We start from the raw sequence: 21,576 nt of genomic DNA, 5'->3' as shown, positions 1-21,576 counted from the left end.
GACAAATTTCAAAGATCTAAAATAATACAAACTGTGGAACTGAACACAGCAGTCTTGGTGGCATATAATGAGACTTTCTGTATCAGTCAGACTATGGATTTGGCCATTTCTATCCCCAGATAAACAGACAATGTCCATCCAGCATCCAGTCTACTCTTCAAAAGGGCTGGAGAACTGTGCAGAAAGCACACTGCAAAATTCATTTTCAGAACATGGCCAAGACTATTTCAGAGCCTTGGCCAGCATTTCAAACACATGCCACTCACTCACATTCCTGATGTGACATTGTCAAGCCTTGACAAATTATTATCCATCATTTCAAGTGGAACTGCAGCTGTTCAGAACACCAAATATTCCCGTATCCATGACAGAATGTGCCAGTACAGCTCTCCTCATTTGACAGATTACAGAAAAAACAAGGACAACTGATACTGAACAGAAGTGGAACCCAAAAGCTTGTATTTGGGTCCCTGGCCTAATTACATAGGCCCATATCTCACTCAGTAACAAGGTTAAACAAGCACAATAACAAAATCTTCAAAGAAGCAGAAGTAGTTACAACCAGAAGAATTTTCAGTAAGGTCTGCATGCCACAGTACAGTGCTCAGACAAAGAGTAAGGCACATACCTTTCTCAGCTCTTCCTCCACCTTTTCATCCACAGGATTTGTGCACACTTTCTTCCAGGTCTGTACAGCAGCATCCAGTGGTTTAGCGGGGACCTCTTTGTCATCAAAGTTCACAAAGATAGCATTGTGTGGTCGACGGGCCCTGCTGAGGCCAATCAGGTTCTCACCAGACACCTGGGGATTGTTGTATCCTTCCCTAAGAAACAGGGAAAGGATCAGGTCTGCTTTTTGCCTGGGGCACACACAGACCTGGGGCCTTCACAGGAAACGTGAAAATGGAAGCCTGTGCTCAAGGTTTTGGAAGAGAAGGGACTCGGCTTCAGTGAGCAATGGGTCAGTTTGTCTTTCACCCCACCTCCCTATCACATACTGGTACCATAAAGGAATCTTGTGACACCACTGAGGAAAGTTTAAATATTAAAAAAAAAAAAAAAGAGAAAAAACCTGCAAAACAACATGAAAACTACATACAGTTCCACAATGACAGAGCTCTCTGCACTACCTGGCAGAAAACTCCTGGGGAGTTACCCCAGTGCTCTGTATGAAATGCATTAGCAGCACAAAAGGCTTCACACTCCCCATTTGCTCCTCTGTAGCTACTGCAGGTTGGTAGGTACACAGACCAGGCAAAATGGAAATGCAGTTAAGATAAATAAATAAATATATATTTTTAAGTGCCAATGAAGGACCACAGTGAGAAACCAAAATATGTTTCTTGTGGGAGAGTTCACAGGTTGTTCTTCTGGCAAAACCAACTGGTGACCAAGAGGGACCAAGTCCAGTGAGCACAGTCACAGGAACACATGGCACTGACTCCTGCACACTCCCCCTCGGCTCCAGCCCGCTGGAAGCAGGCAGAAAGCCAGGCTCACTGCATGCCATGCTTCCAGGAGCATGCTGGGGGAGGCTGCCATCTGCAGCAGATCACCAGCTCCCCTCACCTGGCAAGGCCTCAGGTGGACTTTTGCTGGGGTTTCTGCTGTCCAGGCAGTTTCTGAAGGGTGCCTGCTTCTGCTGTGCCAAATCAAGAGGGGTAAAACAGATTAAGGCATCAGCTTAAACAGGAGAAACACATGAATTATTTAGTTCTGCTCTGATGCTTTGAGAGCAGAGATCCTATAATAACAGTGAAGTCAGAATGAATTCGAGGCATCTTCAAGTGGTTATACCTCAAGTAGAAGTATATATCAAACCAGGAAATCTTTTCACTACCTGTCCATTCCAGAACCAACACAGCTATATGCTACATTGTGAGAAAAGGCACTAACCGGTGTTGTATATCTGGCCGATAAAAATAGTCAATGGGAGTGTCCAGACGTGAGAAAATTGGTGGTGGGATGTAGAGTGGTAACTCTCTGTTGAAAAATTCTTCCTTCTCTGGTTTGAGCATTAGGACTTTGTTGTACATGGAAGTTTGTTTTCCATCATGAGGGTAGCGGGTCCAGGTGAAGTGTGGGCGGAGCCTCGCTGGAGCTGAGGCAGTTGTCACTGCAGGGGGTGGGGCTTGTTCTGGGGCCGGGTTAAAGAAAGGCCGGTGATGTGACCTCAGCAGAGGCGTGGATTGGGCTGGGGAAGGTGAGTGAGGGTGTAGCTTGCGAAGGGGCGTCGTCTCAGCTGCTCTCAGGCCTGAAGTGGGATCATGCTGGTGGATATGGAAGGGCAATGGGAGGGTTGAGGTTAATAAAGGCCCAGGGGGGTTGGTCTGTGCTGTTGGTGTGGCTAAGTTAATGGTCATGCTCATTGTGACCCAATGACACCCCAGAGATACCCTACAGTGACCCATAGACAGAACCCCCCAGCCCCATAGTGCCTTATAGACCAACAAGGCGTGTCTCACAGATTTTACTGACTCCTGGCCCCATGTCACCAGGACTGTGATGACACCATCAGCAATGACAGCCCCATAGGGCCTGCACTAAACACTGCAACCCATAAGTACCCCACAACCAGTTAATTTTTTATTCATGTTCATTTTTTTCCCAACTTCCATTCACTTTTATTCTAGTTTTATTCACGCTTGTCCACTTTTTGCTGTTTTTTTTTTTTTTTTAATCATAGACACCCCGTAGCCATCCACAGCAGACCATAGCAGATGGCTACCCTAGCCCTGACAGACAGCTTACAGACATCCCAGAGACTCATAATGGTTGTCATGGGGCCATGTGTGGGTGGCTGTGGGCTGTCTCTGGGTTGCTCTGGGCACCTATAGGTCACTATATGGTGCCTGTGGGTCTCCGTAGGTCACTGTGGCATTTCCATGGTTCGCTAAGAGTTGCTGTGGGGTGTCTATCGGTCATTCTGGGACCCTATGGGATGCCCAGAGGTGGCTCTGGGCTACTATGGTGTATCTGGGGGGGGGGGAGGGGGGGAGTTACTAAAAGTGACTAAATCAAATCAGAAGAAAACTGAACGAAAAATGAAAGAAAGTCAATAAAAAGTCAGTAAAAAGTCAATAAAGTGTCAATAAAATTATAAAAAAGGGAATAAAAATGAATAAAAGTGAATAAACCTGAATGAAGGTCTTTTGCCAGTCATTTAGGAAAAGAGATGTAGTCTCCCAGAGAAGATTACAGAACACAATATCCTGAAGAGTAACACTGAAACCTCCTTGTGCGGAAGGGGAAAAAAAAAAAGGAATAAAAGAAAGGATAAGACTTTTACTGGGCGCTGTTTGTCTGGGTTCAGAGCACTGAGGGGAAAGCTCGTGCAGGCACCAGATTTTATTTCCTTGCCTTTCAAAGGTTTCCTTTTGTTCCCTGCTTGTGATACAGCTGTATGCTAGCAGCTGAAATAGGAAAACCTGCCAAGCACTCTCCTGTTTCCTTACTTGAGTGGACAGGAATTTCAACATTGAGCTTATCAATAGCTGAGTCAAGGCAACAGCGGGCAAGATTTTAATCCCATCTCTGAAACCGCACTTCAGGGGAGCCTTTCCAAGAGCTACGTGTATATAGTCAACACGGGGCTTCATTCTGATTCCATCAGTTTAAATATTTCAACAGATATCACAGACACCAAACAGGGCCAAGAAAGCCTTAAAATGGGTTAGAAAGGAACCAAAATGGGTTCACAATGGCCAAAATGGCTCAAACCAAGCCAGGAAAGGGCAAAAATGGGCTAGAAAAGGCAAGAAATTGCTAAGAACTGGACAAAATGGGTTTGGAAATGGCCAAAATTGCTTAAAGAGAGTTAGAATTGGGCAAAAAAAAGGGTAACAAATAGCCCAAACCAGTTTAGAAATAGCTAAGATAAGCTTAAAACAGGCTAGAAATGGCAAGAAACTGTTCAGAAATAGCTAAAAATGGCTTACAACTAGTAAGAAACGGGCAAAAATAAGTGGGCCATCGATTGTTTAGAAATACCAAAAAAAGACTTAAAATGGGTTAGCAATGGGAAAACATGGGTTAGAAACACCCAAATTGGTCTTAAAACTGGCAAGAAATGGGCAAAAATGGTTTAGTACGAGCCCCCGAAGGCTTAAAACTGGTAAGAAATGGGCAAAAATAAGATAGAAATGGCCAGAAATTGTTTCGTCCCTTCCCCTACCCATGCAGGTACAGTGTGAATCAAGGACCTCCGGGTAAACACCCCCCCCCCCCCCCGTGTTTTTACTCCCCCCAGAACCGAGCACCTGGCGCTGTGAGGCTTCCCGCGTCGCGCGCCTAGAGGGCAGGAGACGCCGCTCTGCGCCCGCCCAAGGCCTCCCCGCTCGCCCCGGACCCCCGGTGGCTCGGATCTCACTACTGCCTGCTGCCGCCGCCGCCGAGATTGGGACCGGGACCCGGACCCTGACCGCCGCCATGCTGCTCCCGGTCTCTGCACTTGCATAACCGAAACGGCGCCGGAGGGCCCGGAGCCGGCGCGCGAACACCGCGCGGACCCGCGCGCACCTCAACCTGCAGGCGCGCCGGCCATTGCTCACCAGCCAGTGAGTCACCGGCCACTTCCGGAGACAAAAGCACCAGAGATCATGCGCGGAGCCCGGACTGCAGTACCGAATTGTGGGGACAGGATGGCAGCAGCGAGAGCGCCGGGCACCGCAAAAACCCCCGGCTGCCAAACTGCACCGAGTTTTGTGCGTGTCATGGAAAGGTCTTTGTAGTGGAATCAGACGCAAATCCACTTCCTTCAGAGGACCCTTCAATCTACTACTGCCCTGCTCCTCTGCGAATTCATCAAATGCAAATAACAATAGCGTCCCGGGTCCGCACAGTAGCGCCACGAACCCGCGCATGCGCAGTAGCGTCCCGGGTAAGCGCATGCGCAGTAGCCTCAAGGGTCCGCGCATGCGCAGTAGCCTCCAGGGTCCGCGCATGCGTAGTAGCCTCCCGGGTCCGCGCATGCGCAGTAGCGTCCCGGGTCCGCGCATGCGCAGTAGGGACACGGACCCGCGCATGCGCAGTAGCCTCCCGGGTCCGCGCATGCGCAGTAGGGACACGGACCCGCGCATGCGCAGTAGCCTCCCGGGACCGCGCATGCGCAGTAGCGTACCGGTCCGCGCATGCGCAGTAGCGTCCCGGGTCCGCGCATGCGCAGTAGCGTCCCGGACCCGCGCATGCGCAGTAGCGTCCCGGGTCCGCGCATGCGCAGTAGCGTCCCGGGTCCGCGCATGCGCAGGGACCCGGGTCCGCGCATGCGCAGTAGCGTCCCGGGTCCGCGCATGCGCAGTAGGGACACGGACCCGCGCATGCGCAGTAGCGTCCCGGGTCCGCGCATGCGCAGTAGCGTCCCGGGTCCGCGCATGCGCAGTAGCGTCCCGGTCCGCGCATGCGCAGTAGCCTCCCGGACCCGCGCATGCGCAGTAGCGTCCCGGGTCCGCGCATGCGCAGTAGCGTACGGCCGCGCATGCGCAGTAGCGTCCCGGACGCGCATGCGCAGTAGCGTCCCGGACCCGCGCATGCGCAGTAGCGTCCCGGACCCGCGCATGCGCAGTAGCGTCCCGGACCCGCGCATGCGCAGTAGCGTCCCGGACCCGCGCATGCGCAGTAGCGTCCCGGGTCCGCGCATGCGCAGTAGCGACACGGACCCGCGCATGCGCAGTAGCGTCCCGGGTCCGCGCATGCGCAGTAGCGTCCCGGGTCCGCGCATGCGCAGTAGCGTCCCGGGTCCGCGCATGCGCAGTAGCCTCCCGGGTCCGCGCATGCGCAGTAGCGACACGGACCCGCGCATGCGCAGTAGCGTCCCGGACCCGCGCATGCGCAGTAGCGTCCCGGGTCCGCGCATGCGCAGTAGCGAGACCCGCGCATGCGCAGTAGCGTCCCGGTCCGCGCATGCGCAGTAGCGTCCCGGACCCGCGCATGCGCAGTAGCGACACGGGCCCGCGCATGCGCAGTAGCGTCCCGGGTCCGCGCATGCGCAGTAGCGTCCCGGGTCCGCGCATGCGCAGTAGCGTCCCGGGTCCGCGCATGCGCAGTAGCGCCCCGGGTCCGCGCATGCGCAGTAGCGTCCCGGGTCCGCGCATGCGCAGTAGCGTCCCGGTCCGCGCACGCGCAGTAGCGTCCCGGGTCCGCGCATGCGCAGTAGCGTCCCGGGTCCGCGCATGCGCAGTAGCGGTACCGGTCCGCGCATGCGCAGTAGCGGTACCGGTCCGCGCATGCGCAGTAGCGTCCCGGGTCCGCGCATGCGCAGTAGCGTCCCGGGTCCGCGCATGCGCAGTAGCGTCCCGGGTCCGCGCATGCGCAGTAGCGTCCCGGGTCCGCGCATGCGCAGTAGCGTCCCGGGTCCGCGCATGCGCAGTAGCGGTACCGGTCCGCGCATGCGCAGTAGCGTACCGGTCCGCGCATGCGCAGTAGCGTCCCGGGTCCGCGCATGCGCAGTAGCGTCCCGGGTCCGCGCATGCGCAGTAGCGTCCCGGGTCCGCGCATGCGCAGTAGCGTCCCGGGTCCGCGCATGCGCAGTAGCGTCCCGGGTCCGCGCATGCGCAGTAGCCTCCCGGGTCCGCGCATGCGCAGTAGCGTCACGGACCCGCGCATGCGCAGTCGCGTCCCGGGTCCGCGCATGCGCAGTAGCCTCCCGGGTCCGCGCATGCGCAGTAGCGTCCCGGGTCCGCGCATGCGCAGTAGCCTCCCGGACCCGCGCATGCGCAGTAGCGTCACGGACCCGCGCATGCGCAGTAGCGACACGGACCCGCGCATGCGCAGAAGCCTCCCGGACCCGCGCATGCGCAGTAGCGACACGGACCCGCGCATGCGCAGTAGCCTCCCGGACCCGCGCATGCGCAGTAGCGTCCCGGGTCCGCGCATGCGCAGTAGCCTCCCGGTCCGCGCATGCGCAGTAGCGACACGGACCCGCGCATGCGCAGTAGCCTCCCGGGTCCGCGCATGCGCAGTAGCGACACGGATCCGCGCATGCGCAGTAGCGGCACGGACCCGCGCATGCGCAGAAGCCTCCCGGGTCCGCGCATGCGCAGTAGGGACACGGACCCGCGCATGCGCAGTAGCGTCCCGGGTCCGCGCATGCGCAGTAGCGTCCCTGTCTTGCCTCACCCCCAGCCCAGAGCACACCTGCACGAGAGTCCACACCCCTTCTCACACCTTGGGCTAGCCCAACAGAGGCCTCCTCACCTCCTGCCCCGCACCCCTTAGCCACTCCCACAGCAACGACCACACGCTTACACCTTTATTACCCCCACACCCAGCCCCTCCTCATCATGTCATAGTTGTGATAATCATGGATATGGTCTCTATGTGTCTCTAGTAATTGATGTGCACATCCATGGGATGGCTCTATGACTGCCTCTGGGGCCTAGGAGGAATCTAAACCCAAAGCATGTTACTACAGGAGGCTAAAAAAGCAGAGATAAGTGAAGAAAAGCTTAGTAAGAAATCTAATAAATAAAACTATGTAGACAACAAAAAGTAAAAAAGAAGAATATGATTAATAGAAAGCAAACAAATGGGAATAAAAGTGAACAAGCCTGAATGAGTTACGAAGAAAAGTGAGTGAAAGTTCATAAAAAAATGGAAGTCAATTGCAAAAATAATTAGTTGGTGTTGGGGTACTTATGGGACACAACAGGGTGGGGGGGGCTTATGTGGCACCATGGTGGGTAATGATATCCTTTGCAGTCCTGATGATGTCACGACACGTGTCTGTGGGTCACTATGGCATGTCCAGGGCTCGCTCACAGTTGCTGTGGAGTGTCTATGGGTCGCTCTGCGATCCAATAAGATTTATTGGGGTCTGTGGGGCTCTATGGAGCATCCATGGGTTGCTCTGCACCGCTACGGGATATCTGAAAAAAAAAAAAATGAAATAGAAGTGATAAAACCAAATTTAAAGAAAACTGAAAAAAATGCAAGTGAAATGCGCATTAGAGTGAAGAAAGTGCGTAAACCTTGAATAAAAATGAACGTAAGTGAACAAGACTGAATAAAACTAAATAGAAGTCAACGAAAAAGAATTACTATCAATGAAAAAAAATCGGTGTTGGAGTACTCATGGGGGGGTGTGGCCATGTGTGCAAGCCCTACAGGGCACTTGGGAACCCTCAATGGGGCTCCCTATCGGGTACCATGTCACTGATGATGTCATCACAGGCCAGGTGACACCACCACATTTTAAGTCAACGAAAGTCACTGTGTTTATGCATTTATAAGGAACTATGGGGCAGTGGTGAAAGGAACCTGCGGAGTGCTACGTGGCAGTGCAGGGTGTCTGCACAGCTCTGTGTGTTGTCATGGGTGTGGGTCAACAGGCATGTAGCAGTTGCAGTGGGTTCCTGTGGGGTGTTTATGGGTGGCCGTGGCTCACTACAGGGCTTCCAGAGCTCCCTACAGGGTGGCTGTGGAGTATCGATGTGTTGTGGATCTATAGGGCACTATGGGGCAGGTGTTGGGAGTGTCTACCTGTCACTGCAGGGTACCTATCGGGTGTCACTGGGGTACCACGCGGCAGCGTGAGGGTCGCTGTGGGTCTCCCCTTTGTGGGGATCACTGTGGGTCTCACCTTTGCGGGAAGCTCCACTCTATCCTGACGCTGGGCCGAGTGCAGTCACTCCAGCTCGATTAAACTAGATTGCAGTTAAATAAAACAGGAATCAAGCTGAAAAGTGAGTAAACACCAGCGAAAGTCAATAAACCTGAATAAAACTCAATAAAACCTAATTAAATGTCAATGAAAAAGACTAAAAGGGAATAAGCCTGAATAAATCTCCAAGAAAAGTGAACAGAATTGAAGACCACTCAACATAACTAAAAGGCAAATAAGTCTGAATAAAACTGCATAAACGTGAATGAAAAGCGAATCTAAAGCAAGCACATGTGAGTTCAAAGCTGAATACAAGTGAATAAAGGTGAATAAAAAGCCTAAATAAAGGTGTGGAGAAAAGCTGTGGCCTTGCCAAAACCACAGAACCTGCTGATAACAGTGAGAAAGTGCTCAATCTTACAGAAGACCTGTGGTTCTATGAAAAAGAAACCGTGAAAATAACGCAATAACTTTTTAAGCCTCGCAGGACTTGCTTGGCCTTGTAAAACTCGCCTGTCTCATGGGAACTGTCACTTCTGAAGAGTAGAATGGCTCAGAGGATCTGAGCCACACAGTTCCAGCTCTGGAACTTAGTATGGCAAGAGAACTGATGCATGTCTTTCACTATGGAATACTGTATAACAATAAAAATGTCTGGAAAGTAAAACAGCCAAGCCTGGATCAGATATCCATGCAAAATGCCATCATTCTGCAAGCCTGAAAAGCTCAATAGGATACTTCACATGTCAAAACTTAATCACTTAAATGCAATGGGAGCATTGCCTAGACTTAGACAAGTTCATGCTTTAGGATTTAAGAAGATACAATATCGTTTATAAAAACATACCTGACAGACATAAATTTGCATTTATCTATATGTGTGATATACAAATACAGATTTTATATTTTATTTTCATCATTCAGTTTTCATAATGAAAATATTTCTGGACTGTATGAGCATCCAGTTCAAATATCATAGTAAAGAAATGTGACTCCTCATTTTTGAGGACGTATTTCTCTGTGTCTACAAAGTCCACTAATCCTGGAAACTTTTTTTTGACTATCCACATGTTGAATCATAGACTATAAGTTTGAAGAAAAAAATCATGATCATGAGGAAGAAGGATTGATGTAGCAAACAATTCTGTCAGAGGTACTAAACAAAGATAGGAGATACTGTTACATCTCGAAACCACGTGTGTCAGATACGGATGCTCATTCCAAGACTGGCCTTTGGCTTAGGTTTCTCTGTTTACTTCTGTTCATTCTTGAGGTGTAACAGGCATAAGCTTCATTGTTAACCTGAAATGCAGATAAGATTACCAGGATTTATATAATCTTTGTGCAAATTCAACTACCAAATGAGATGGTTGCTCGGTTCCTAGAAAATGTTCAATTACCAAAGTACTTCCATGCAGAGATATCGTAATTCTGCATGTTAGTGGAGACCTATGACAGATGGTTTCAGACTGATCATCAGCTATCACCCAGTTTTTCTGATCTGAAGTCACAATATAATTTTTTTCAGGCAGATATTAATCTGGGTTATACCTTTCAAGTAGCAGCCAAAATTAAACAACCTATCTTATCTTGGAAAGTGAATTTAAGGAACCATTTGAAAGACCCTGCAAGGTTAAATGAAGAGAAAATGCCAAGTACACCCATATGAAGACTGACAACTTCTTGCTGAATTTGTCTAAATATTCTTCTATCTCCAATTGTTTTTAAGATGTGAAGAACTGCATTTGACTGGTGTTGCAATGTCAGCTATGTAAAGCTTTACTCATACAGTATCCATTTCATGTATGCTTTGCTCAGTCAAGGCTTAGAAACAAAGAATAAATTTTTAAAATTAACACCAACAAATTCCAAGAATGCGAAAATATCCCTCAGGAGTTTCAAAGGAACACGAAACGAGTAATGTTAACAGGGCAGGGCAGGGAAGGTATCAAGTAAGTGAATACTGAATGCAAATGGAAAACCCTGAACCAGACATGTCTGGTGGAGATTTAGCCTGGAGACGAGAAGGCTACATGGGACCTCACAGCAGCCTTCCAGTATCTGAAGGGGAGCTATAGGGATGCTGGAGATGGATTATTCATTAGGGGCTGTGGTGACAGCACACAGGGTAATGGGTTAAAACTTAAACAGGGGAAGTTTAGATTGAATATAAGGAGGAAATTCTTTCCTGTTAGGGTGGTGAGGCACTGGAATGGGTTGCCCAGGGAGGCTGTGACTGCTCCATCCTTGGCAGTGTTCAAGGCCAGGTTGGACTAGGGTGATAAGGTTTAGTGTGACACGTCCCTGCCCATGGCAGGGGGGCTGGAACTGGATGATCTTAAGGTCCTTTCCAACCCTAACTATTCTGTGATTCTGTTCTATCTCCCTTTATTCAAATAAGCCTTTACACTTCACTCTGCCTCACGAGGTGTTACCAAAAGCAGGTTTTCCCAACAAAGCTGAATAAAAAGTCATTAAAAGTAAATAGAACTGTACAAAAAATTGAGTAAAAGTAAGCAAGAGTAAACATGCCTCAATAAAAAGGGTATAAATGGAAACAGAAGTGATTAAAAACCGGAAAACAAAAAACCAAACCCTGAAAAATGTGACTAAAAAGCAAATATAATGTGAAGAAATAGAGAACAAAATTTAAAGTGGCTGAAAGTCAGTATTAAGTGAATACAACTCAATTAAAAAATGATTAAATGAATAGAAGTGATCAGAAGTGAACAAAAGTGTCAAAACCTCCACTAAAACTCAAATTTATACAGTCGTATATAAACATGAAGGAAGTCAAATTTAATTAAATGCACTGATGAACTCTAAGTCCCCTAGTTCCTTCCCCCCCCACCCCCCGCCGCTCCGGCCACCGCCGCTGGCACTGCCCATTGCCCTTGCCGCTCCTCCGGCGGCCGCCGCTCTTTTACTACCTCGCCACTGCCGCCGCAAGAGCCCCTTCGGACGCTGCCACCGGCCCTCCCCCGCCGCTCCTGCCCCCTCCTTCCAAAACGACCCCGCGCCGCTCCAGCCGCCCCTGTTGCCGAAGCCGCCGCCGCTGCCGAGACCGCCGCTATCTTCACCCCAGTCACCGCCGACGAAAAAACGGCTGCCACCCCACCGCCCCCTTTATAGCCTCGCCCTCTCCCGCCTACCAGCCAATCACGGCGCCGCTCGCCTCACGGAGAGGGCGGGATATGGAGACGGAATGTCAGCATCGTCCAATCCCTGGCCGCCTCTTAGATACAGCGAGCGGCTGAGGGGACCCTTTCCTGCCTAGAGACCGACGGCCAATCAACGGTGTTCGTCCGTGTGACGGACCGATGGCTGCAGTCAGGGATGAAGGAGAAGAGGGCAGCGGCGGAGGGACCAGAACTAGTGCGCGAACACCTTGCTGCGGCCACATGCCTCCCATTACACCCCGGTTAAACCCGTTACCTCCCATTACACCATATTAGCCCCCATTCCCCCACCATAGCCCCCACTGCCCTGTATTAAAACTATAGAATCACATAAGAGTTAGGGATCGAAAGGACCTTAGGATCATGAGCTTCCAAGGCCCCTGCCATGGGAAGGGCCAGAATTTTCACTGCACTGCTCGGCACGGAACAGCACAGCTCGTCATGGTATAAATGGGGTACAAATGGCAAAGAATGGATTAGAAATAGCCAAAAAAGGATTACAAAAGGTAAGAAATTGGCAAAAGTAAGATAAAAATTATCATCAATAGCTTAGAAATAGTAAACGATGCTTAAAATACGGTACAAAGGGGCAAGAATGGACAAGAAACAGCCAAAAAAAGCTTAAACCTGGTGAGAAAAGGGCAAAAATAGGATAGAAATGGCCATAACTTTTTTTAGAAATAGCCAATAAAGACTTAAAATGGGTTACAAATGGCCAGCAATGCGTTAGGAATGGGCAAAAATGGCTCGAATCAAGTAAGAAAAGGGTAAAAAAGGGTTAGAAATAGCAAGAAATTGGAAAGAACTGGACAAAAATGGTTTGGGAACCTACAAACTGGCTTATAAAGAGTTAGAACTGGGCAAAATAGGGCTAGAAATAGCTGAAACCAGTTCAGAAAATGGGCAAAACTACGAGAGAAATGACTGTAAATCCTACAGAAATAGCACAAAGAAGAGTTCTGAAATCGAACCCTAAAAGGACACGAGTAAAGAAGGAAGAGAAAGGGGCCTGCTGCACAGCTGCGCAGACAGCACACGGCCAGGAGCCTGTTCAGAGAGGAAAGGGCAGAAATGGGTTAAAAATGGCAGGAAACCGGTACAGAACAGGACAAAAAGAGTTTGGGAATGGCCAAAATGGCTTAAAAAGAGTTAGAACTGGGCAGAAAAGGGTTAGAAATAGCCCAAACCAGTTCAGAAAAAGCTACAAAAACCTTAAAAGAGGCAAGAAATGGCCATAAATAGTACAAAGATAGACAAAAATGGTACAAAACTAGTAAGAAAATGGCAAAAATAAGATAGGAATGACCAGCAATCGCTTAGAAATAGCCAAAAAAGACTGAAAATGGGTTAGAAAGGGCCAAAAATGGTTTAAACCAAGTCAGGAAAGGGCGAAACCAGGCCATAAATGGCAAGAAATTGGTAAGAACTGGACAAAAACCGTTTGGAAATGGCCAAAATGTCTTAAAAAGAGTTAGAACTGGACAAAAAAGGGATAGAGATAGGACAAACTAGTTTAGAAATAGCTAAGAAAATGTTAAAACAGGCTAGAAATGGCCATACATAGTTCAGAAATAGCCCAAAATGGCTTAAAACTGGTAGGAAATGGGCAAAACTATGACAGAAATGACTGTAAATCCTACAGAAATAGCACAAAGAAGATAAAAGGGGTTAGAAACGGATAAAAATGGTTCAAACCAAGTCAGGAAAGGGCAAAAGCGGGTTAGAAATGGCAAGAAATCGGTAAGCACTGGACAAAAACGGTTTGGAAATGGCCAAAATGGCTTAAAAAGAGTTAGAATTGGGCAAAAAAAGGTTAGAAATAGCTCAAGCCAGTTTAGAAATAGCTAAGGAAAGCTTAAAACAGGCTAGAAATGGCCATAAGGAGTTCAGAAATAGCCAAAAAAGGCTTAAAACTGGTAGGAAATGGGCAAAAATAAGATACAAGTGGCCATCAATTGCTTAGGAATAGCCAAAAAGGACTGAAAACGGGTTAGCAATGGGAAAAATGGGTTAGAACCAGCCAAAACAGCCTTAAAACTGGTGAGAAATGGGGAAAAATAAGGTAGGAATGACCGGCAATAGTTTAGAAATAGCCAAAAAAGACTTAAAAAGGGGTAAAGGGCCAAAAACGGTTTAAACCAAGTCAGGAAAGGGCAAAACCAGGTTAGAAATGGCAAGAAATTGGTAAGAAAAGGAGAAAAATGGTTTGTGAATGGCCAAAATGGCTTATAAACTGTTAGAACTGGGCAAAAAAGGCTTAGAAATACCATAAGCCAGATTAGAAATAGCTAAGAAAAGATTAAAACAGGCAAGAAATGGCCATGAATTGTTCAGAAATAGCCAAAAAAAGACTTAAGGAGGGTGAGAAATAGGAGAAAAATACCAAAGAAGTGGCCATCAATTGTTTAGAAATAGCCAAAAAAGACCTGAAATGGGTTAGCAATGGGCAGAAATGGGTTAGAAATAGCCAAAAAAAGGCTCCGAACTGGTAAGAAAAGGGCAAATACGAAATAGAAATGGCCACGAATTGTTTACAAATGGCCAAAAAAAACCCACCCTTAAAATGGGTTAGAAATGGGCACAAAAGGGTTAGAAAGGGCCATAAATGGGTTAAACCAAGTTAGGAAAAGGCAGAAAATGGATCAGAAATAGCAAGAAATTGCTACAGAGCAAGCAGGTTGCTAGTAACACAAGCCTTTTTCACTCTCATCGCTACTGAGACTGCATTATGGCCCCTTACGCACACACCTGTAGCCTTCCAGAAAAAGTGAAAAGTGAATTCTGCTTCCTTCTATGAGCACCATATGTAGAGGAGGAGATTTACCAAGGCAGAAACTGTAGCCAGACAGCGACTGAACCTCCTGAATATCTCTTAACAGATACCAAGTCGAAAGGGCACTTACTAAACGCTACCCACTTTTGCCTCAGCTGCAGGTACACTCGGAACTCTCTCTGGAATCCAGGATCACAAAGAGTGAGGGCAGATCCAGGTATTCCTTCGAGATGGTCGTAACCGTGCCACGTGCCTGTTAAGAAACAAACCAGATCAAATGAGTGTTTCTGAAGAGTGCAAAGACAAGGCTGGGGTTGTTTTAAACCTTGACAAGTGAAGTGTTTTGCCCTCAGCACTTCAGGTAAGCGAAACCCAAACACGCATTACTGCCAGACTAGTCAGCTCTAACATCACATCTGCAGCAAACCAAGATCAGTACAAGCAGATGTGGACTAAGCACACCCTGATTAGATAGCTCAGCTTGCTACATCTGGTGCCAAGTATCAGCACAGCTGGACTCTTACTCAATTTCGCTGCCACTTAAGCCATTCTCACTTCACTCTGTCTAAACCCAGGCACTGGTTCTCCCAACTACAGCACCCAACCGATGCCATCACTTACTTTCCGTGCCCAAAATTAAGCAAGACATAACTCGGCAGCACATAACTCATTAAGCACTCAGGAGCCTTAAAAACTGCTTTGAGACACTCTCCTCTACTGCTGTGGAGAACTTAAGTTCCTACAGGATACTTGCCACAATAGCACAACCACACGGGAGTACGCCATCACCTCCCGATACACGCAGAGCTTGCGAGGACTGCTAACACCAGGCTTGCACAACTGCTTGACTACCTTTGTACAACCTATAAAACTAAGCCGCTGCAAACTGCTGCTGTGGTTCAACAGTAAGGTGGGGTACCGTGTGCCTGCAGAGAGTTCTGAATCGAACCTAAAAGGAACCAGTGAAGAAAGAGAGAGGAAAAGGGGCCTGCTGCACAGCTGCGCAGACAGCACACGGCCAGGAGCCTGTAGGAGAGAGAGGAAAGGGCAGAAATGGGTTAAAAATGGCAGGAAACCGGTACAGAACAGGACAAAAAGAGTTTGGGAATGGCCAAAATGGCTTAAAAAAGAGTAAACTGGGCAGAAAAGGGTTAGAAATAGCCCAAACCAGTTAGAAAAGACTACAAAAACCTTAAAAGAGGCAAGAAATGGCCATAAATAGTCCAAAAATAGACAAAAGTGGTACAAAATAAGTAAGAAAATGGGAAAAATAAGATAGGAATGACCAGCAATCGCTTAGAAATAGCCAAAAAAGACTGAAAATGGGTTAGAAAGGGCCAAAAATGGTTTAAACCAAGTCAGGAAAGGGCGAAACCAGGTCAGAAATGGCAAGAAATTGGTAAGAACCGGACAAAAACGGTTTGGAAATGGCCAAAATGTCTTAAAAAGAGGTAGAAGTGGACAAAAAAGGGATAGAGATAGGACAAACTAGTTTAGAAATAGCTAAGAAAATGTTAAAACAGGCTAGAAATGGCCATACGTTGTTCAGAAATAGCCCAAAATGGCTTAAAACTGGTAGGAAATGGGCAAACTACGACAGAAATGACTGTAAATCCCTGGAGTCCTAAAGAAGATAAAAGGGCTGCTTAACGGATAAAAATTGTTTAAACCAAGTCAGGAAAGGGCAAAAAGGGGTTACAAATGGCAAGAAATAGGTAAGAAGTGGACAAATATGGCTTGGAAATGGCCAAAATGGCTTATAAAGTGTTAGAACTGCGCAAAAAAAGGTTAGAAATAGCTCAAGCCAGTTTAGAAATAGCTAAGGAAAGCTTAAAACAGGCTAGAAATGGCCATAAAGAGTTCAGAAATAGCCAAAAAAGGCTTAAAACTGGTAGGAAATGGGCAAAAATAAGATACAAGTGGCCATCAATTGTTTAGGAATAGCCAAAAGGACTGAAAACGGGTTAGCAATGGGAAAAATGGGTTAGAACCAGCCAAAACAGCCTTAAAACTGGAAATAAATAGGAAAGATAGATAGGAAAGACCGGCAATAGTTTAGAAATAGCCAAAAAAGACTTAAAAAGGGGTAAAGGCAAGAAAAACGGTTTAAACCAAGTCAGGAAAGGGCAAAACCAGGTCAGAAATGGCAAGAAAATTGGTAAGAAAAGGAGAAAAATGGTTTGGGAATTGCCAAAATGGCCTAGGAAGAGTTAGAACTGGGCAAAAAAGGTCAGAAATATCCAAGCCGGTTTAGAAATAGCTAGGAATGTTAAAACAGGCTAGAAATGGCCATCTATTGTTCAGAAATAGCCAAAAAAAGACTTCAATAGGGTGAGAAATGGGCAAAAATAAGAAAGAAGTGGCCATCAATTGTTTAGAAATAGCCAAAAAAGACCTGAAATGGGTTAGCAATGGGCAGCAATGGGTTAGAAATAGCCAAAAAAAGGCTCCGAACTGGTAAGAAAAGGGCAAATACGAAATAGAAATGGCCACGAATTGTTTACAAATGGCCAAAAAAAAACCACCCTTAAAATGGGCTAGAAATGGGCACAAAAGGGTTAGAAAGGGCCATAAATGGGTTAAACCAAGTTAAGAAAAAGGCAGAAAATCGATACGAAATAGCAAGAAATTGCTACAGAGCAAGCAGGTTGCTAGTAACACAAGCCTTTGGCTCCTTCATCGCTACTGAGACTGCATTATGGCCCCTTACACACACACCTGTAGCCTTCCAGAAAAAGTGAAAAGTGAATTCTGCTTCCTTCTATGAGCACCATATGTAGAGGAGGAGATTTACCAAGGCAGAAACTGTAGCCAGACGAGCGACTGAACCTCCTGAATATCTCTTAACAGATACCAAGTTGAAAGGGCACTTACTAAACGCTACCCACTTTTGCCTCAGCTGCAGGTACACTCGGAAGTCTCTCTGGAATCCAGGATCACAAAGAGTGAGGGCAGATCCAGGTATTCCTTCGAGATGGTCGTAACCGTGCCACGTGCCTGTTAAGAAACAAACCAGATCAAATGAGTGTTTCTGAAGAGTGCAAAGACAAGGCTGGGGTTGTTTCAAACCTTGACAAGTGAAGTGTTTTGCCCTCAGCACTTCAGGTAAGCGAAACCCAAACACGCATTACTGCCAGACTAGTCAGCTCTAACATCACATCTGCAGCAAAGCAAGATCAGTACAAGCAGATGTGGACTAAGCACACCCTGATTAGATAGCTCAGCTTGCTACATCTGGTGCCAAGTATCAGCACAGCTGGACTCTTACTCAATTTCGCTGCCACTTAAGCCATTCTCACTTCACTCTGTCTAAACCCAGGCACTGGTTCTCCCAACTACAGCACCCAACCGATGCCATCACTTACTTTCCGTGCCCAAAATTAAGCAAGACATAACTCGGCAGCACATAACTCATTAAGCACGTAACTCAGGAGCCTTAAAAACTGCTTTGAGACACTCGCCTCTACTGCTGTGGAGGACTTAAGTTCCTACAGGATACTTGCCACAATACCACAACCACACGGGAGTACGCCATCACCTCCCGATACACGCAGAGCTTGCGAGGACTGCTAACACCAGGCTTGCACAACTGCTTGACTACCTTTGTACAACCTATAAAACTAAGCCGCTGCAAACTGCTGCTGTGGTTCAACAGTAAGGTGGGGTACCGTGTGCCTGCCAGAGAGTTCTGAAATCGAACCCTAAAAGGACACGAGTAAAGAAGGAAGAGAAAGGGGCCTGTTGCACACCTGCGCAGACACACACGGCCAGGAGCCTGTTCAGAGAGGAAAGGGCAGAAATGGGTTAAAAATGGCAGAAAACCGGTAAAGAACAGGAAGAGACTTTGGAGATGGCCAAAATGGCTTAAAAAGAGTTAGAACTGGGCAGAAAAGGGTTAGAAATAGCCCAAACCAGTTCAGAAAAAGCTACAAAAACCTTAAAAGAGGCAAGAAATGGCCATAAATAGTCCAAAAATAGACAAAAGTGGTACAAAACTAGTAAGAAAATGGCAAAAATAAGATAGGAATGACCAGCAATCGCTTAGAAATAGCCAAAAAAGACTGAAAATGGGTTAGAAAGGGCCAAAAATGGTTTAAACCAAGTCAGGAAAGGGCGAAACCAGGTCAGAAAAGGCAAGAAATTGGTAAGAACCGGACAAAAACGGTTTGGAAATGGCCAAAATGTCTTAAAAAGAGTTAGAACTGGACAAAAAAGGGATAGAGATAAAGCAACTCATTAGAAATAGCTGAGAAAAGCTTATAACAGGCTAGAAATGGCCATGAAGAGTGCAGAAATAGCCATCAATGGCTTAAAACTGGTAAGAAATGGGCAAAACTAAGACAGAAATGACTGTAAATTGTAGAGAAATAGCACAAAGAAGATAAAAAGTGGTTAGAAATAATAAAAAATGGTTCAAAGCAAGTCAGGAAAGGGCAAAAAGGGGTTACTAATGGTAAGAAATAAGTAAGAACTGGACAAAAACGGTTTGGAAATGGCCAAAATGGCTTAAAAAGAGTTAGAACTGGGCAAAAAAGGTTAGAAATAGCTCAAGCCAGTTTAGAAATAGCTAAGGAAAGCTTAAAACAGGCTGGAAATGGCCATAAGGAGTTCAGAATGGCCCAAAAAAGGCTTAAAACTGGTAGGAAATAGGCAAAAATAAGAATACAAGAATCAATTGTTTAGGAATAGCCAAAAAGGACTGAAAACGGGTTAGCAATGGGAAAAATGGGGTAGAACCAGCCAAAACAGCCTTAAAACTGGTGAGAAATGGGGAAAAATAAGATAGGAATGACCGGCAATAGTTTAGAAATAGCCAAAAAAGACTTAAAAAGGGGTAAAGGGCCAAAAACGGTTTAAACCAAGTCAGGAAAGGGCGAAACCAGGTCAGAAATGGCAAGAAATTGGTAAGAAGAAGAAGAAAAATGGTTTGAGGAATTGCCAAAATGGCCTAGGAAGAGTTAGAACTGGGCAAGAAGAAAGAGTACAATGTCCCAAGCCGGTTTAGAAATAGCTAAGAAAATGTTAAAACAGGCTAGAAATGGCCATAAATTGTTCAGAAATAGCCAAAAAAAGACTTCAATAGGGTGAGAAATGGGCAAAAATAAGAAAGAAGTGGCCATCAATTGTTTAGAAATAGCCAAAAAAGACCTGAAATGGGTTAGCAATGGGCAGAAATGGGTTAGAAACAGCCAAAAAAGGCTCCGAACTGGTAAGAAAAGGGCAAATACGAAATAGAAATGGCCACGAATTGTTTACAAATAGCCAAAAAAAAACCCACCCTTAAAATGGGTTAGAAATGGGCACAAAAGGGTTAGAAAGGGCCATAAATGGGTTAAACCAAGTTAGGAAAAGGCAGAAAATGGATCAGAAATAGCAAGAAATTGCTACAGAGCAAGCAGGTTGCTAGTAACACAAGCCTTTTTCACTCTCATCGCTACTGAGACTGCATTATGGCCCCTTACACACACACCTGTAGCCTTCCAGAAAAAGTGAAAAGTGAATTCTGCTTCCTTCTATGAGCACCATATGTAGAGGAGGAGATTTACCAAGGCAGAAACTGTAGCCAGACAGCGACTGAACCTCCTGAATATCTCTTAACAGATACCAAGTTGAAAGGGCACTTACTAAACGCTACCCACTTTTGCCTCAGCTGCAGGTACACTCGGAAGTCTCTCTGGAATCCAGGATCACAAAGAGTGAGGGCAGATCCAGGTATTCCTTGAGATGGTCGTAACCGTGCCACGTGCCTGTTAAGAAACAAACCAGATCAAATCAGTGTTTATGAAAGTTGCAAAGACAAGGCTGGGGTTGTTTTAAACCTTGACAAGTGAAGTGTTTTGCCCTCAGCACTTCAGGTAAGCGAAACCCAAACACGCATTACTGCCAGACTAGTCAGCTCTAACATCACATCTGCAGCAAAGCAAGATCAGTACAAGCAGATGTGGACTAAGCACACCCTGATTAGATAGCTCAGCTTGCTACATCTGGTGCCAAGTATCAGCACAGCTGGACTCTTACTCAATTTCGCTGCCACTTAAGCCATTCTCACTTCACTCTGTCTAAACCCAGGCACTGGTTCTCCCAACTACAGCACCCAACCGATGCCATCACTTACTTTCCGTGCCCAAAATTAAGCAAGACATAACTCGGCAGCACATAACTCATTAAGCACATAACTCAGGAGCCTTAAAAACTGCTTTGAGACACTCTCCTCTACTGCTGTGGAGGACTTAAGTTCCTAAAGGATACTTGCCACAATACCACAACCACACGGGAGTACTCCATCACCTCCCGATACACGCAGACTTGCGAGGACTGCTAACCCCAGGCTTGCACAACTGCTTGACTACCTTTGTACAACCTATAAAACTAAGCCGCTGCAAACTGCTGCTGTGGTTCAACAGTAAGGTGGGGTACCGTGTGCCTGCCAGAGAGTTCTGAAATCGAACCCTAAAAGGACACGAGTAAAGAAGGAAGAGAAAGGGGCCTGCTGCACAGCTGCGCAGACAGCACACGGCCAGGAGCCTGTTCAGAGAGGAAAGGGCAGAAATGGGTTAAAAATGGCAGGAAACCGGTACAGAACAGGACAAAAAGAGTTTGGGAATGGCCAAAATGGCTTAAAAAGAGTTAGAACTGGGCAGAAAAGGGTTAGAAATAGCCCAAACCAGTTCAGAAAAAGCTACAAAAACCTTAAAAGAGGCAAGAAATGGCCATAAATAGTCCAAAAATAGACAAAAATGGTACAAAACTAGTAAGAAAATGGCAAAAATAAGATAGGAATGACCAGCAATCGCTTAGAAATAGCCAAAAAAGACTGAAAATGGGTTAGAAAGGGCCAAAAATGGTTTAAACCAAGTCAGGAAAGGGCGAAACCAGGTCAGAAATGGCAAGAAATTGGTAAGAACGGGACAAAAACGGTTTGGAAATGGCCAAAATGTCTTAAAAAAGAGTTAGAACTGGACAAAAAAGGGATAGAGATAGGACAAACTAGTTTAGAAATAGCTAAGAAAATGTTAAAACAGGCTAGA

This window comes from Neopsephotus bourkii, unplaced genomic scaffold (genome assembly GCF_033783945.1).
Source record: "Neopsephotus bourkii isolate Nb327-2 ecotype Australia unplaced genomic scaffold, CSIRO-AGI_Nbou_v1 NB_659, whole genome shotgun sequence".
Taxonomy (NCBI): domain Eukaryota; kingdom Metazoa; phylum Chordata; class Aves; order Psittaciformes; family Psittacidae; genus Neopsephotus; species Neopsephotus bourkii.
Note: the sequence above shows the minus strand (reverse complement) of the source record.